General features: G+C 40.5%; 1 protein-coding gene across 1 annotated transcript in view; it reads right to left on the minus strand.

The window, feature by feature from the left end:
* The window catches only part of PHLPP1 (PH domain and leucine rich repeat protein phosphatase 1), a 207334-nt gene that overhangs the window by 175231 nt on the left and 15792 nt on the right, over positions 1-16311 (minus strand). The gene's annotated exons all lie outside the window — the stretch shown is intronic.

Below are 16311 nucleotides of genomic sequence, written 5' to 3' on the forward strand. Positions count from 1 at the left end.
ACTGCTACTACAACCTTAAGAACTACTCTTCGTCATCCCTCACACCACCCCCACCACCCGCCAAAAAAAGTCCTTTAAAATACATTCAAAGGAAGTAAATCCTTTGGAACAGATTGCCATCTATTCTTCCAATGCCTCCTACCCTCACCTGACCTGAAATGCCTTCTCTGGGTGTTTCAGTACTATTTGTAAACAGAAGCCAGAAGCAGACACAACTCTTCCGCGATTGACCAAGACTTATCAATCCATTGAGTCACTTGAGAATTTCCTTTATAGCTATCTTCTGGAGTTTGCTTTTTGTTAGAGGTTTGGTTTTGTTTTTAAGGAGCAGAGCAGGAAATGGAGGGGGAAAAAAGATCCACACAGTGCTTTGCCTCCCCCCCCCATCTTTTCCCTCCCCCTGCCTTCATCCACCCTCAAATGAATGTGAGAACTTCCTGCAGTGAGAACACCATGAATAGGACCTGGCATCTAGACAGGAAAGACAGTACAGGACTATGAATGCTCTGAATAAAGCTTCTATGCAGCCACTAAATTAAAGGAATTCAGGAGCTACACAAAGGGCCTGGCTATTTAATGGATTCAGTCCTTTATTTTACAGTATAATTAGGCAGCATACAAATGAAAGCCTTTCTCAAGGAGCTGGACCGCACTAACAAGGCCAGATGACTGTCCCCTACCGCTCCCCCTTTCTCCCCTTGAGTTGATGTTGTTCTTGCTCTTAGACAAACATTTCAGGAGGAAGTTGGCTAGATATAATAATTTAATCCACCCTTTTAAGAAGTACAAATTCTCTCGTACCTAGAGGTCAAATTCTGAGGTGACTTCGAATTATACTACCTTACAGAGTCTCATACAAATAAATTATTTTTGAGGCAGTGGCCAGACAGGGAAAGAAGACTACCTCCTCCCTCTCACAAAAACCCGCTATGCTTCACATTTATTTTTAAAACAATAATAATAATAGAAAATGGTTCCAGACCAATTCTGCCTATTAGGCTCATGAATAACTCGTAGGAAAAACTCATCCCACATCTCAGATGTGCAGCTGTTCTAAGAATCAATCCAAGATTCACTCTGGATCACCTACATCCGAGCTGCCATACTCAAAAATCAAACGGCAGTTAACACTGCAGTTAAAAGAAAAATGCAGCTCTCTCGTTGCGCACCTGCGAATCCGGGGTACCTGAGCAGCAGGACATAAAGTGAACAGACTCACAGCCCCACAGATGTGTCTCATTTCCACTTTCTACTGTACTTGGGCCCTTTCATTTTATCTTTATTTTCTTCTGCCCAGGCCCTCCACCCAAAACAGTGACCTGAGATCTACAACTCTAAGAAGGGGGGGGGGAGCTTTTTTGAGATGCAGCAAAAAGGCATTAATGAACTGCAGAAGAACAAATTCCCAGGAGCTTGAAACAACCTAAGAAATTCATCCTCACTACCAATAAAACTATAGAATATAGTCTTTACGTGACAGCGACAAGTTGCACAAGTAGCCAGAAATACAGGAAAAAGAAGCAAGAATAAATGTAAAAGATGTAACTTCAGTAGTCAGAAATCCAGAGATAATCTGAATCTCAACAGAACTCTGAGAAAAACCATAAAAATATTAAGTACCAGGTTTTCAAGACTGTAAAGGCTTTTTCCTCTACGTTTGTAAAAATGAAGTGGCTGTATTAATGATCACAAACAAGTATGGTGTGTGTGTGTGTGTGTGTGTGTAGGAAAGGGGGAGGGTGAGAGGTAGAAGACGGATGAGAGTGGGGAGGGAGAGAAAGGACACTAGGCTTGTCTAAGTCTGTAAACTCGAAGCCTCATGAGGATGTGAACCGCTTCTGTCTCATTCACTTCTACATCCCCAGTCCACTCACATCTGCACACGGCGGCAATCGACACACGGTTTGCCAAAAGAAAGACGTTGGAAGATGGGTATTATGGGCTGAAACAAATCCTGCCACAATTCACTTGTTGAAGTCTTAGCCGTCCAGGACCTCTGAATGTGACTGTATCTGGAGATAGGACCTTTAAAAGAGTGATTAAGTTAAAATGAGGCTTTGGCCTAGGCCTTAATCCAATCTGACTAGTGCCCTTATAAGAGGGCACACAAAGGGACACCAGGATTCCAAGTGCACAGAGGAGGGGTCATGTGAGGACACAGCGAGAAGACAGCCATCTGCAAGTCAAGGAGAGGGGCCTCCGCAGAAACCAAACCCGGCAATCCCCTGATCTTGGACTTCTCCAAGAACTGAGAGAAAACAAACAAACAAACTGCTGTCCTTTACGCTACACAGTGCGTTACTCTGTGATGGCGGCCTGGGGAAACTAACACAGTGGGGAAAAGGGAAACCAGGAAGGAAAGAATAAAATTAAAAGGAAGAAGCTGAAGAGCTAACCGAACTATTAAGTGTCATCTCTCAGCTTCCAGAAACTTTCTCTTTCTCCTATATACTTTTCCAAAGTGCAACAAATATATTTTTGACAAGAAATATGTACTTTTTTTATACTGGGAGAGGGGGTGTGGTAAGTCTGTTCTTTTTTCCAAACCCCAAGACGTTTGAAGTTTGAGAATATGAGGCTATAAAAACTTATATATTTACACAGCACCAGTAAGCCTGTGGGTAAATCCAACCATGTACTGATTAAATAAAAGTAATGTCTAATTTCAGGAGTATAAAGTTAGAAAAAAAAAGACCAAGTGAAAGTAACACCAAAGAATAGGAGAAACATTACCAGAGTTAAAGTAGTCTAAAGTCTTTGGGGTTTTATTTTATTTTTAAGAGATACTGTTTTAGAATGGTGATTACAGAATGTTAATGGTGATTTAACAAATTCAAGTTAAATATTTTAAGGTAACCACTAAAAGAATAAACAAATATGAAACTTCCAGATGAATAGAAAGTAAAATGAGAACTAAAGGAAACCCTACCAAGTAAAGAGACTAGGAGAGGGGAGAATAAATTAAAAGCAAATAAATTAAAAGCAAAGAAATGTAAATGAACGGGCTTCATTAACAGATTCTCATATTAAATTGTAAGCGTGCTTCACAATGTTTAGAAATAGGGCAACAACAGCAAAACAGAAAGAACATCAAGGAAAGCTAATGTGATCACATCAGTATCAAATAAAATATCCGTTAAGGCAAAAGTCCCTTTTAGAAATAAAAAAAAATCACTAGATAACAATGAGAAAAAGATCAGTCAAAAAGATTAAAATTCTGAATTTACCTGCAATTTATCAGCACAGTCTCAAAATACATATAGCAAATATCATAAGAATTAAAGTGGAAATTTAATGAATTCACAATCACTGAGAAAGATTTTAACATGCTGTCAACAGACTGAACACCCAACAATTAGTAAGGCTACAGGAGATCTGGATGATACAACCAACAAGCATGATCTCATGAACATACATTACAGCCCAGCACCCAGCAATGAGAATCCACCTGCCTCTCAAAGAGACATGGAACAATTATAGAAACCCACCAGGCCACAAAGTCAACCTCAACAAATCCCAATGAATCAGTATCCGTCAGGCACTTTCTCTGACAATTATGCCATAGTTAGCAATAAATAACTCACAAAGAAAAAAAAAATCACAATAAAATGACAAAATATTTAGAACTGAACTGCATATCAATGAAAACTAAAGCAGGTCAGTGAATTTGTGGGATACCACTAAAGTAGTATTTTTTTTAAGTTTTTTTTGTTTTTTTTTTGTTGTTGTTCGTTTGTTTTTAAGTTTGACAGAGATAAGAGACAGCGAGAGAGGGAACACAAGCAGGCGGGATGGGAGAGAGAGAGAAGCAGGCTTCCTGCTGAGCAGGGAGCCCAATGCCGGGCTCCATTCCAGGACTCTGGGATCATGGCCTGAGCCAAAGGTAGACCCTTAAGGACTGAGCCACCCAGGTGACCCTACTAAAGAGTATTAAAGAGATATTTATGGGCTCTTAGAGAGAGAGAGAGAGAGAGAGTGAGTGTGTGTGTGTGTGTGTGTGTGCACGCGTGCACGCCCGCCCTCAAGCATGTCCCCTTCCTAGGTTGAACCTAATCCCTAGTGTAAAGATACTAGGAGGTGCGGCCTTCGAGGTGATCAGATTATGAGGGTGGAGGCCCCATGAATGAGGTTAGTGCCCTAATAAAAGAAACCCAGAGAGAGCCCTCTCCCTTCAGACCTATGAGGATACAAGAATTCCGCAGTCTCTAACCTGAAAGAGGGGATCTCCCCAGACCCGAGCCATGCCGGCACCCTGATCTTGGACTTCTAGCCTCCAGAACTGGGAGAAATACATTTTTGTTATGCAGAAGCCACCGAGTAGTAGATGGTACTTTGTTCTAGCAGCCCAAACAGACTAAAAACTGGCCTTAGAAAAGGAGGACTGAAAATTAATTCACTAAATCTGACTTTAGTTAGGAATAAAATGAAACTTCTAAAAAACTGATTGACAGAATTAAAAATAAGGGCATACATTAACTAAGTATGGGGAGAGGGGAACATAAATTTCAGTAAAACCTAATGCTGAGTCTTTCAAAACCCAAATTGTAGTTACAAATTGTGGTTGAACTAACACTAAAGAGAAGGCACATACAAAGGAAACATAACGTAGTAGAGATTTCAATAGTGTTGGAAAAACAGACTTAGAATGTTTTCTAGAAAAATGTATCTTTCCAAAATTGACCCTAGAAAAATTAGAAAGCCTGACTATAGCTTAACCATTCGATAAGTTGAAACACCAACTGAAAAACTACAGGTCCAGAAGTTTAAGTAAGTTCCACCAAAAATTCAGGAAACAAACAGATAACTCCTATCTTATACAAACTATTACAGAAAAAATTTTTTAAAAGGTCCTAAAATTCACCTTTTGAGGCCAGTATAATGTTGAAACCAAAATAGGAGAAAAATGGTTCAAAAAGGGAAGTTTAAGCTAATTCCACTTGTAAAACATAAAATACTACTTAAAATGTTAGCTAATTGACCAAGATAATTTTTTAAGTTTCAAGAATTAATGGATCTTTTAATATCAGAAAAAACTAAATATATAATTCATCACATTCCAGAGATTAAAGGGGGAAAAAAGAAAATCTCTAGGTACAGAAAAATAATAGAATCAATACTCCTTTCATGATCTTAAAAACAAATTTCTCTAACACACTTACCCTTATAAAGTTTATCAACTAGTAACTTAAATGGCAAAATGAATTCCCTTTAAAGGAACAAAATTCAAATAAGTTTCCCATTGCCACCTTCTTTCAACACTGTATTAAGAGTCCAAGCCAGTATGACAAGAGAAAGAAATTATATGTTTACGACCCCAAAAAAAATAATACCACTATTTGCAAGGTATATCACTGACTACACAAAATAATTCAAAGAAACATACAAACTATTAAAACGATCAGCAACAAAAAACTAACAAGAACTCAGCAAGTTTGCTAGATTTACGATCAAAGCACAAAAATAAATTGCATTACTATGCACCAGAAAACAATTTTTAAAAATTTGAATCTACCACATATAATATGGAAAAATGTAAGATACAGAGGAATGAACATCACAAAGCATGTACCAGGTTGCTGAGATCATAAGGTGTACACAGGCATGCACCCGAAAATAAAATAAAATAATAAAACAAAATAAAATAAAGTAAAACCTACATGTGAATCAAGTACAGCAAAATGTTACATTCAACAAAGCTGGGTAATAGTAATACAGGTATTCCTTGTATCACTCCCAGCTTGTCTCCAGGCTCAAAGTAGCCCACAACAACAACAAAAAATTTCTTTAAATGAAAAAACACTGCAAAGCTAAAATCATTTGGGCAAAATCAAACTAAATTAATTGCTATTTAAAGCACATTATTCAAGTAGTGTTCACCTTACAATGTTCAAAGGCTGTTACAGGCAATATGTACAAAAGAAGAAAATCAAATTGCATAAATGAAACATAACTATTTAACAGCAGGGAAGTGTTAACATCGAAGAAAACCTCACTACAAAAAATCAGTTTTTCTTCCAACTATCTTTCTCTCCTTATTAATATATAACGATCCATGAAGTATGCACTACAATCTTCCCCTTGGAGGCCCAGAAATAGAGCCAGTGCTCAGCTCTCTAGATTTAATACCTCTGACACAGACCATCTCTGACACAGCTCACTTGAAATAAGGACAGTATTTTAGCTTCGGATCTTCCATTTAAATCAGTATTCCTCCAAACTGCAAAGAATCTTACCATAATTTTTCTTTTATCTTTATGTAGAAAAGAAACATTAGCTAACATGTATTAACAGTAACTAATTTCTTAAATACAGTAACTAAAAGGGGCAACAGTAACATGAAGTTTCCTTTTAATCGGGGATTTCTCACAGATCTGGTCCAGTGATTATCATCATTTAAATGCTGAAGGTGTTTTGAAAAATGTAAAGCATTTTGCAAGTGCAGAGTGGTGATACTCCTGTTGTTGTTGCTATTATTAAAATCAGCTACTCAAAAAAATTCCTGTCTTTCAACATTACAGTGCTTCCCTGTAACAGTCAATCTTACTATGTGAAGATACCAAATGTTTTCAATAAGAGTTTATCATTTCTCCCACAAATGCCACTGAAAGACTTTGAAAACTGAAATTCCTTACTAATAATAGTACCACTTGTTCTTTTCAGGTCACAATAAAAAATGTGCAAACTGAGCTATATTTCTTAGTGACATGTCAGTTCATTCATAATCTAATGCCATCCAAACTACATTTTCATATTTTATCACTAAGAAATAAGAATTCAGACTGTTTTAGAACATGCTACTGGTAACTTGTATTTATTTTTTTGCTTCTTTTTACTCATGAGAAATTAAATATTCTCCTGGAGTCAAAGTGTATAGAACCTGACCTTACTCCCACTTTTATAAAAGGCTGTCAGTAAACAAGGAAAAGTTCAGGCAGGCTGAACATAATTCCCTCTGCCAAAAAATTATAATTTAAAAAGAAATTTTATGAAGTAATCTCTATGGTCAATGTGGGGCTCGAACTCACAACCCTGAGATCAAGAGTCACACGCTCCACCTATTAAGCCAGGTACCCCCCCAATTACAATTTTTTAAGCATGTACTGTTATAACACAAATAAGATTAAACTCTAAAACACAAAGGTATCTTTCAAGTATTGTTTTTGGCAATATGTAAATGCCAGGTTTAAAAACTTTACCAAATGATACCAGATACGCCTCCTAAACTACCCTCAAGTCTGTGAGCTCTGTCCATGCTGTATTCCCTCCCTTTTGCACACTTGCTACACGTACTTGTTAACACTGGACACAAACCAAAGGAAGAACTAAACTCCAAATTCTTAAGGCAAAATAGGGAAGTCCAGCCAGTAAGTTCTCCAAACACAAGTAAATTGAAATCTCTCACTGGGAGATCTACTGCTAACTTACATGTTATTAAGGATGAATATTTACACACCTATAGAGGTTATTTCTAATATTGTACAATGTACACTATACACACCACAATTACATTCACTTTTGATAATGCATGCCAATGAAGAATAGAGGAACTCACGTCAATGAAATTTCGAACATGGATGTACAAGATTTTTTTCTCTTTTACTATGTTTTCTCCATTGGGTAGTTTTGTTTACTGGTTCCTGTCCTCCATCACTCAGTCAACAACAATTTACTGAGTGGCTACTATGTGCCAAGCATTCTGTTAGATTCTAAAACTATAAACACCAGTTTCCATGGAGGCATGAGAATAGATTCATATAATGCAGTGAACAAGCCTTATGACAGAGATACAAAGCACAATGGGAACATCAGCAGGCACTCTGACCATGTATCTGAAGAAACATCAATTGTTAGACAGTAAAATAGCCCAAACACCAGCTGGAATGAAACATGAAGCTAAAAATTAGAAGTAAACTACCATGCATAGAATTTAAGCAATGCCACACAGAGGAAAGCAACTTCTGCTGCTCGAGGTTACAGTTCACAAACCTACCAGCCCACTGGGACCATGCAGGAAACCATGAGTGGAGCACTTAGGGTGACATGAAAAAGACAGGCACCCTGGGAAGTGAGCTGCCACCACTCATCAGCTAAAACCTGGACATTGCCATAGACACCTAGTATGCCCGCATCTCCTGACTTAATAAATAAATAAATAATTTACAATATTTAAATGGTAGCAATTAATTTTAAAATTTTTCAGGGGCACTTGGGTGGTTCAGTCAGTTAAGTGTCTGACTCTTGACCTCAGCTCAGGTCTTGATCTCAAGGTCATGAGTTCAAGCCCCACAGGAACATACTTTAAAAAAAAAAAATTCAGTATCCACCAAACAAAACAGGTTTGTGAGCCACACATGGCCCAATGGGCACTAGTTTGGGATCTCTGTTCTAAGTCCTCCAAAAGAAGACCTAACTTAACTCTCTTGACCAAGATAAAGCTAAACAGGGGGGCCTGGGTGGCTCAGTCACTTAAGCGTCTGCCTTCAATTCAGGTGAAGGTCCCAGGGTCCTGGATTCAAGCCCTGCATCTGGTTCCCCGCTTAGCGGGGAGTCTGCTTCTCCCTCTCCCTCTGCCCCCACCAACCATGCTCTCTCAAATAAATTAATAAAATCTTTAAAACACACACACACACACACACACACACACACACACACGCACATATTTAAAACTCAAAAGGAAAAAAAAAATCAAAAGTATACACCCAAACTTTCAGGGTGCCTGGGTGGCTCAGTTGTTAAGCATCTGCCTTCAGTTCAGGTCATGAACCCACGGTTTTGGGATTGAGCCCTGCATCAGGCTCCCTATTCAGCAGGGGGTCTGCTTCTCCCTCTCCCACTCCCCCTGCTTGTATTTCTCTCTCTCTGTCAAATAAATAAATAATAATAAAAATCTTAAGGAAAAAAAAAAGCATATACCCAAACATTCAATATACTCCTGTTAACACCACAGAGATGTAATCCCAAAATCTAAACTGCAGGAAACTCCAGAGGACAAATACCCTGTTTTTTCCAACAAGTAAATTGCAAGGGAGAGATGAAGAGGGAGAGACTGAAGGGGAAAAGAGAGACAGAAGGGAAATCTAAAATTAAAGAAATGTTAAAAAAAAAATCCCAATCACAAGATATTGACGTTTCAATCAGAATTCAAACTAAAAATTTAAGACACTTGGAAATTTGAACACTGACCAAATATTTGTTGAAAATAGGAATATTAATTTTTTTAAACAAAATTAGTGTCATGGTTGTTTTTTAAAAGCGTGCCATACTTTAGAGATACCTAAGTTTAGAGATACTTATAGAAGAAATGAGAGGAAGTCTATGATCTGCTTCAAAATCATGTAGGCAGAAGGAAGAGACTCAGGATAAAACAAGACTGGCCCTGAGGAGGTACTGACTAATGCCAGGCAATAAGTATGCAAAGCTTCATTACATTATTTTGCCTACCTTTTTTTTTTGAGAGAGACAGAGACAGAGACAGAGACAGAGACTATGCAGGGAGGGGAGAGGGAGGAGAGGGAGGAAGAGCATCTCAAGCAGACGCACGCCTAGCTTAGAGCCCACTAGGGGCTCGATCTCACAACCCTGAGGTCATGACATGAAATTCTGCTTACTTTTTAAAATGGTTTTGAAATTTCCCTAACAACAACAAAATCCTTAAAATAAAAAAAGACTTTTACCTGTTTCCTGTTTTACTATCATTATCTCATCAAAAATAGGAGAATAATGCAATATATAAAGACAACGGGGGCGGGGAAAGGGAGAAAGAAAGTAACAGTTTCACTAATAAAGTAACTAATGAACCTGCCCTTAATTGAAAATGTGACTTTGTGCACAAATGACCCCAGGACCTCTCTCATTTATGGATAAAGAGGGTACAAAAAAGAGATCCTCAACAGATATAATCTCATTGAATGTCTTCCTGAAAGGACATAAAAACTGTAATGCTGTATTCCAACTTCATTGAAACAGAAGTTGATTGCTAATGTGCCAAGAGAACACCGTGAATTGGTGTTTTTTTAAATTTCCCCCATCAAACATGCTTGATGCTCGCCACAGCTTATTATTGCTGGGGTTGAGTTAGGGGAAGTTGAGAGCGTACAACAGGGAATGTTTATATACTACTCATTTGACGAAGGGTACTAATTTTTCTTTTCTAAGAAAGGGAAAATTGAGTGGGCTAGGGTGGAAGGGGGGGAAGCAAAATAAACCTTTCTGTAAAAATTAATGTGAGGCTAGTAAAAACCTATGCCTTTATGCTCAGACCATGGCCCCAGTAATTTGAGAGCATCTTGGGTTCTCAATGCAGAGTCAGTGCAGCAGGGTAAGGAGCTAGGGGGCCGCAGGGAAGGCTAGAAAGAGAAAGAAAGCACATGGAGGAAGGGTACACAGGAAAGATAGAAAACAGGGTGTTCTTAGTGTATCCAGGATATAAGGCTTAACAAACATAAAAAAGACAGGGTTACTTTCATCCTCCTTTTATCCTTTCTACTAATAAGACATAGGAAAGTTATAAAATGATAGTCACGACACCTGTCCTAGAATGACACAAAGCTATAGAACATTTGATAATCTAACGGAATGGTTTCCTATTATTTTTTTTTTTAAGATTTTATTTATTTATTTGTCAGAGAGAGAGAGAGGGAGAGAGAGAGCAAGCACAGGCAGACAGAGTGGCAGGCAGAGACAGAGAGAGAAGCAGGCTCCCTGCCGAGCAAGGAGCGTGATATGGGACTCAATCCCAGGATGCTGGGATCATGACCCGAGCCGAAGGCACCCGCTTAACCAAATGAGCCACCCAGGCGTCCCTAGTTTCCTATTATTCTTAAAATCAATTCCAAAGCACTGACGATAGCCTGTAAGACCCTTCCAGCCAAGCATAACCTAGAGTGCGTATCACATATTTTGGTATTTAATTGTTGGGGGGGGTGGACTATGATGACAAGCACTCAACTTGTCAAAAGTTGACCCCAGGCCACACAAACCCATGATCTGGCCCTGACTATTCTCTAGCCTTGCCTCCTGATACTCTCAATCTAACTTACTACACTACACTCACAGTGATCCTTCCTCTAGGTCCTTAAACATGGTGGGCTCCCCGCTTCATGGCCTCCACATATACTGTTTCCCCATCTGGAATGTTCTTCCACGTACCCTGTACCCCAAACCCTATTGAATAGTGGGTTCATCCTTCAGGTCTATTCATCCTTCAGGTCTCAGCTTATCAACAAGGATTCACTGCTACAAAAAAATACTGTATTTTTCCTTAGTGGTACATGACACAATTATTTATATAGGTACGTGTTTGATGAGTCTGCATGCTATAAAGTCAAAAGGAAAAGGGCTATGTCTGTCTTGGGAAAGGCTGGAGTGTGGTAGACACAGGTTCAAGAATTATTTGAAAGGAGGAAAGGAGGGAGTAGCTAGCCCCCCTGTACTAAGACTGTCTTACTGTGCTCTCTTTCATGATCACCTATGTCCTTGTATAATCTGGCTTAAGCTTCTACAAATGCAGAGGATCTGCATTCAGATTCATTTTTCCCCCAACCCTCAAAGTACCTCATGCCTTGGAAAGCAAGCAATCTGCAACTATTTGAATTGACTAAGTAAGAGGAGAAAAAAAGAGTATCCCATAAAAAGTTTCCATTACATTGATCAGTGAATTTTAAACATAAAACGTTGTGCCTATAACTGCCAACCCAATAAAGTTCCTGAGCAAGCTAAAAAAACAACAAAAAACATTAAAACAACTCTACTGCCATTCCACCAGGTTCTCCAAATCAATCTTTCTCCCTGTATTACTGCTGTTTGGCAATTCGCCATATCTGATGGGCAGAGTTAACAATTATGGTTCTCTCTAAAGAGTTTCTAACCTATTCCCCAAAATATTTTTATTAAAAATTTATAGAAACCAACTTTGCAACTACAATATAAAATAACCAGATGATCTAGAGACTACAGTAAATATTTGGGTAATTATAGTCTTAAGAACAACCGAACTGCTGGTTTTTCATTTGTTTCAATAACCACAATTTGGAATCTCAGCATCTAGCCTGAGTACTGAGCACAAAACAGAAATTCAATGCTTGCTACAATTATCAAGAGGAAAAATGATAGGTCTGACACGGTTTTTTTTTAAACAGTATTTATTATTTAACAATAACTGTCCCCTACACAATCTGATTTATACCCATCTGATATTATCATTCACCATGTCTTCATGCTCACTTTATAAACAGAATCAAGCCACAAGTCACTCTGAAAATCTAGGAATGAAAAATGTATCTTTAGAACCGGCTCTCATCTCTGCAAGTATAATCAACAGGTCATGAGGAAGGGGAAAAAAACTAACTCAGAAGTTTTATTACTCCATAAGTGATTTTACAAACAGAAAGGAAACAGGATATAACAGAAGGTATAACCCCTACTTTGTCATCTAGTAGTTCCAACTTTTCTGAGGGTTTTTGACCATTAAATCTATATATTTACCCTCTCCCCCAAAACACACACACTGTCTCTCTCTCACAGATTGGGAGGAGGGAACCAAAACTGCGCAAACAACACTGTGCAAAACAAACCCACCCAATACAAGCACTTCCAAACCTGCACAACTGAGCTCCGCGCGATCATTTCCTGCATCTCTGCTCCATGAACAGCCCCGGCAACCCCACCCAGTGCCGTAGGTCCTTCAGAGCAGTCCGAGAAAGGAACGCCTTCACAAAAGTGAGCACAGACTGAAACCACGGTCATAAATTCCCAAAAGGACATAGACTATGATTAGTTGGATAATTTATTCAAGAGTTTATTACACTAGATACTGAGAGTTGGCTTTTCCTTACCTTCCAAGTCATTAAGAAAATTGAGGCCCAGCTTCCTGAACTATCTCTTGAATAAATCTTTATCCTTAGTCCAAGGAAGAGATGGCCCTCTACCCAGCCACAGCTAACTCCTTCATGGGTGCTCATGATACCGTCCCTCTTATTTCCTTCAGGACTTTCTTTCATGTTTCCCTCTCCATTCATGCAACACCCTTAGCCTTTCCCACTCTCTCTTTTCCTTCAAGACAGGAATGATGTTCAAAGTCTTTTCCCTCAGGACCACTTCCCTTATTTCTACAGAAGCTTAACTTATATCGAACAAAGCACACTAAGGGTACATTCACTGTTTATACCTGGGAAACTAAAACTCAGAAAACCACAAAGAACATTACCAACAGCAGATGGCTCAAGCCCCTGCCCATCAGGATGCCCCAAAAGTAACAACTATCATGACGTAGCGCCCAAGATTAGTTCTGCCTGTAAACGGACCTCCTTATAAATACAGTAGTACAGTAGGTCTCTTTTATTCTTTACTCTTTCATTCAACATAATCTACTCCCACTTTTTAAACACCAGCATCCGGGGCGCCTGGGTGGCTCAGTGGGTTAAGCCTCTGCCTTCGGCTCAGGTCACGGTCTCAGGGTCCTGGGATCGAGCCCCATATCAGGTTCTCTGCTCAGCGGGAGCCTGCTTTCCCCTCTCTCTGTCTGTCTCTCTGCCTACTTGTGATCTCTCTTTCTGTGTCAAATAAATAAATAAAATCTTTAAAAAAAAATAAAAAATAAAATAAAATAAAATAAACACCAGCATTCTTCGGGGGGGGGGTACTTCCTCAGCCCTCTCCTCTCTCCACCCACTCTATCAAGCACTTTGATTCAGTCCAAACACCTCACTGACTGCCTAACACAGATGCTCCCTGAGCTCGCTCCAGAAATGCCCGAATGTCCTTCAGGCACCATTAACGTTAACACACCCAAAACCTAAACTGCCATCTTCCCACCCCAAGCCAATTCCTGCTCCAGTATTCTGCCTGTTGGGTGATGGGATCACAGTCAATCAAACCAGAAACCTCCAAGTCATCCCGACACATAAAGCCTGTCAGTCTTATGCACACTGTATCCCTGACTAGGGATACAGTGACAGACCTTCCCATGCTGGAAGGCATACTCAAATTAGTCCCGGAATGAGTAATAAATCCTGAACTCCCCCCGTCCCCGCAACATATAATCATTGCATAAGACCCACGAAGTTTACATTCTAAACAAGAGCAACTCCCATTCGGCAGTTCTTCATCTACACTGACCTAGTCCAGATCTTCCTCATCTAGCTCCCAGGTAGCCCCTGAGTCCCCAGAGCAGGAATGCCCCAGCCCATCCACTCCACGCCATCTTCTACCCACCCCAACTGCAGAGAATGGATTAATTTCCCATTTGATACCACAACCACATGGTACAAACCTCAAGAGTGACACACTCCGTATTTCAATTCTTCTTTCTCCCAGTTAGCTGAACTCCTTGAGGTAATTCTTTCTTTGGATCTCCAGCTCCAAACGCAGCGCTTTCAAATGTTAATTAAGACGGGCCTCAAGCAATAACCAAGTCTCTAGCAGTAATTCTCCCATCCATCCTCCAGCCAAGCGGTCCTCTTACCACCCTAGAATGCAGACCTAACCATGTCCCCCACGCACACTGACAACGCTCAGTAGCCCCCACTACTTATCACGTCGAGTTCTCAGCATGTACAGCCTTTCATCATCTGGCCCCAACCTCCTTTTCTGTTTCATCTCCAACCGGTTTAAACCTCATCACCTAACGCTTCACCACTGGAGTCACCCACCATTCCCAACCTACGTGGTGCCCTTTCATTCATGGTTTTCTGGACGTACCCTTGTCCTGCAGGTCTGGCCCCTCACTCACAAAGGGAATCCTCCCCACGGAGCTCTCCCAAGCCATTCCTCTTCCAGGGGGAGCACCGGGGTCTCCCTATTTCCTTAGCCCTCTGCAAACGCCTTCATTAAGGTATTTCAAGTTTTATTTTAATTGTTTATGTAATTTACACACACACACACACACACCCCAGATAGAAAAGGCTTGACATTCAAAAGGCATTCATCTGGAGAGCTTCAAAAATTTACTATCAACCTTATTTTTAGACCTCTTCACTTTTGTCCATAGCCATAGCCAGTATTAGCATTTATTTTAAATGTAAAAAAAAAAAAAAAAAAAGAGTCATAAGGAACCAAGTAAATAAATAATGTTTATACCACCCTCCTGAGAGTTACTACTGTGCTGCGAACAGGAGAAAGCAACAGAGAGTTCTGGAAGCTGGATGGTGATCCAGGCGCACCAACCAGCAGAAGGAATGGCTCCAGTCAGTGTAACGTGCACCACACCATTTCCCATGCATCCTCTGAACAAGCAGTCCTCCGCTGACAAGTATTTGCAAACATTAACCACAGGAGACACATCTCCATTCGTTCTCATATCACCGGCCCCTACCTCTAGCACCTGCTGCTTCAGCTTCCCTGAACTAGTGATGCGGGCGGCTTTCATGAACTGACCCACAATTCCCTCATCGCTCAAACTGCACAAGAGTCATCTTTGAGCTTCTTTCACCAAAATGGCCAATCAGCTACTGAGTCCCAGGAGAACATCTTCACACGTGTCCTTTCCCCCTCCACTGCTCTAATTCAGGCCCTCAGGATCTCAGTAAGCCACACAAGCTCCGCATGATTTCTTTCCTCCAATTCTACCCTCTCCCACTCCCAACCCATCCAGTGCTAGCCCTTCTGAAAGGGCGCGGTGCAGCCCAATCGGCCTGAGGGTCTTCTAAGTCTGAGGTGGGGCCTGAGACTCTACACTTCTTACCCACTCCTGGGAGGCCCTCACCATGCTAGTCCACACATGGCATCTCAAGGAGCCACGTCTCCACCCCACCTCATCCCAGAATAACGCCGGGCTAGCAATCAGCCCACAGGCAAAGGCCAGATGAGCGGCAACCAGGAACGGGCAGATTTCTGCACTAGGCAAGAAACTGGGCCAGATGCCCCTGGTCCCTTCCAATGCTCAGATTCTAGGCCCTCCTCCTCACGTATCCACATGGTTCTCACCCATTTTATACCTGTGGAGCTCGGCAAAGCCATAATGGAGCAGGCATTGCTTCAATTATCACAGCCACCAGATTCTGACTTAGTTAACTATCCACGACAGCTGTGGCTGCGTCTACTCCGGTATCGCAAATGTTTCCAAAAGGTAAAAGAAGGTAAGTACAGTCGTGCTTATGATGGTGACTTACGGATAAATGGACGCACTACTTTCCTTTCCCCATCGGTACTATTTGGGGTTTGAAGCCTCTGAGGTTAATCCGCCAGATTCTTAGAACCAAGAGGGCTGTCAACCATTTCTGTCTTTATTGCTTGGCTGTGGGGAGAGGGTGGAGGTGGGACATCTGACACTCCTCTCCAGAGGCAGGAAGCAACGACAGTTCCCAATTCTCTATT

Source organism: Lutra lutra, chromosome 12, assembly GCF_902655055.1.
Source record: "Lutra lutra chromosome 12, mLutLut1.2, whole genome shotgun sequence".
In the NCBI taxonomy this organism is placed as follows: Eukaryota; Metazoa; Chordata; class Mammalia; order Carnivora; family Mustelidae; genus Lutra; species Lutra lutra.